Genomic DNA, 2,802 nt, shown 5'->3' on the forward strand with positions numbered 1-2,802 from the left:
ATTACAAGTGTTAGATTGGAGTGTGTGATGTACATGTCCAAGGTGCAAGATTCTTGGCACTGGCAATTAAGCTTGAAATACGAAAAATGCATAATATTATATCGACATAGTGTCGATGCTGTAAGCATTTTCACATTTGTGTGAAATAAAGGTTTGTAAATATTTCTCAAGACTGTGTAGGCGTGGCAGATCATGATTTGATTGCAGTTCATCTTCCCTTTCATAATAATAGTTCAGCATTACACAGTGGTGGTATTTAATGAAGTTAATCTACTCAAGTGTAGTGGTTAAGAACAAGTAAGAGGCACTTGGTATTTTTATTTTTTGCTATACTTTATAATTTTACTTAAGGCAGATTTGTACTTTTTATTGCTCTAAATGTATCTGACAACTTTGGTTACTTTACAAGGTCAGAATATTAGATATTAAGCTTTATTTGTATAGCATTTGCAGCTCAAAGTGCTTTAACAACATGGCTCACATCATGCATTGCAACAAAAAACAAGGAATTCAATTCAGGTCAAACTTTAAAACCTTTATTGCACACATGCAGCATAACAATTCAAGAAACACCAGGAGGTAAAAAAAGGTATGATAATATAAAAAGTTCAACCCTCTCTGGAAGACAAAGGAAGACATAAAACCAAATGAATAGAATATAAAAAATGCAACATAACTAAATTATAATATCCAATACAAAATATGGATCAACTAACAAATACAACCTGACATATAATTATCGGTCAAGATATCCAGCAGCAGAAAACAAATTATTAAAAACATAATCCTAAATTGGGTTTTTATGCTCCTTAAGTTATTTTAACGCCATTACTTTCACTTAAGTACGATTTTGAAGGACTTTTAGTTGTAACAGAGTAATTTTCAAATGTGGTATTGCTAATTTTACCTAAGTATAACATCTGAGTACTTCTTCCACCACTGGCATAACATCACATATAGCTAAACATTACCTGTGGTTAGAAACTTACATGAGCAATCTAAAGGTTCAGGATTGTTTTTATTTTTTTTATTTTTTTTATTTGATTTGATTTTTTTTTTAAATGTGTAAAACAATAATACAAAAATGTAACATGAAAATGATTATACAATACAAAATTAAGCAGTGTCAAATTGATATACAACAATATGACTGATTCTAAATTATGAACAAATAATCTACTTAATTACACATCCGAAAAGGCGTGGGAAGAAGTTTACACTTATTTAATCCTATTGTTTTTTGCCTTAAACATTAATTGGGCGATTTGGTATTCAACTATATCTGACCATTTTAATAAGTTTAACTCTGAGAATAGTGGGTTTGTATGTTCCCTATAGCCAACATTTGTAATAGTTCTTATTGCCCTTTTTTGGAGAATAAATAGTGAGTGTGTTGTAGTTTTGTAATTACTGGCCCAAACCTCTGCACAGTAACTGAAATAAGGTCAAACCAACGAACAGTAAAGGATGTAGAGGGAAATCTGATCTAGAACCTGTTTTGTCTTGTTCCATAATGCGATGCTTCTTGAAACCTTGGAATGAATATGTTTTATTTGTGGTTTGCAGTTTAGTTTTTAATCTATTGTTATCCCAAGGAATTTATTTTCATTTACTCTCTTAATATTAATCCCATCCATCTTAATGGTTGCTTGTGTATTTATATTGTTATTTCCAAATAATATTGTTGTTTTTAACCAAAAATGATGTGAAGGACATGTTAAGGGGAAAGTTTTAATTGATGGAGGGAGTGTTCAGCTCCAGCTGCTACATATCCATTTTGCAAACTCACAGCTTTCTGGGTGGGATTATTGAAATGATCTTGGGGGAAATGAGTGCTGCATATGCAGGTGTTTTTATTAAAGGCTCCCCCACACCTCAGCAAAAACCTGTTTCTCCACCACAGTTGGAAAGTAAAAGAATGACGCTGTCAACTGCACTGGTGGATGTGCACTCAGGGACAGCACAAACAAGCATAATGGGTCAGGAACAGAGAGAGAGAGAGAGAGAGAGAGAGAGAGAGAGAGAGAGAGAGAGAGAAAAAGAGAGAAAGAGAGAGAGAGAGAGAGAGAGAGAGAGAGAGAGAGAGAGAGAGAGAAAAAGAGAGAGAGAGAGAGAGAGAGAGAGGGGAGGATCAAAGTTAGCTAGCTAATTGCAGAAGACTAGCTAACTCAGACGGTAAGAGGCAGCTAGAGCAAGAGCAGGAATGTATTGATGAAACTATTTTCAGTGGGGCAACTTAAGTGATTTTCATTCGCAAAATTAACTGTGTATTGTTCCTTCAAAATGACCAAGCAAAACCAGGCTCAATTCAAACCAGACATACAGAAACTCAAAAAGTCTCTATTCTGCACAAACACATTGTACGTGATAGGCTAAGGGGCGGGAAATCTCTAAGCAGTTGACAAATCAAAACTTACTTTCACAGTACCATCTATCCAAGCCATCACTAGCTCCTGGTTATAGCTAATAATAACAATACTGCTGTCGCTGTTGAACCAGAGTACTATTGAGGAACAGTGTTTTTTGTTTTGCTTATGAGTTCAACTTATTGTTTGTTCAAGGGTTCCTATTGTGCTTTTGGGGGTTTTCCCTTGTTATATTAGGTTTTTGTGCATGTAAATGGTCGACAAAAGCTAAAATGTGCTAAGGCTATCTAACACTCACACTTCTATTTGCTAGCGCTCACACATTGTCCATGATAGGACATCTCTAAGCGGTTGACCAATCACAACAGAGCCGGCCAGCTAACCAATCAGAGCAGGCTGGGCTCTGGTTTCAGACAGAGGGTGAAAAGAGTGCCAA

Source organism: Notothenia coriiceps, unplaced genomic scaffold, assembly GCF_000735185.1.
Source record: "Notothenia coriiceps isolate Sejong01 unplaced genomic scaffold, NC01 NC01_scaffold00003769, whole genome shotgun sequence".
Classification (NCBI taxonomy): Eukaryota; Metazoa; Chordata; class Actinopteri; order Perciformes; family Nototheniidae; genus Notothenia; species Notothenia coriiceps.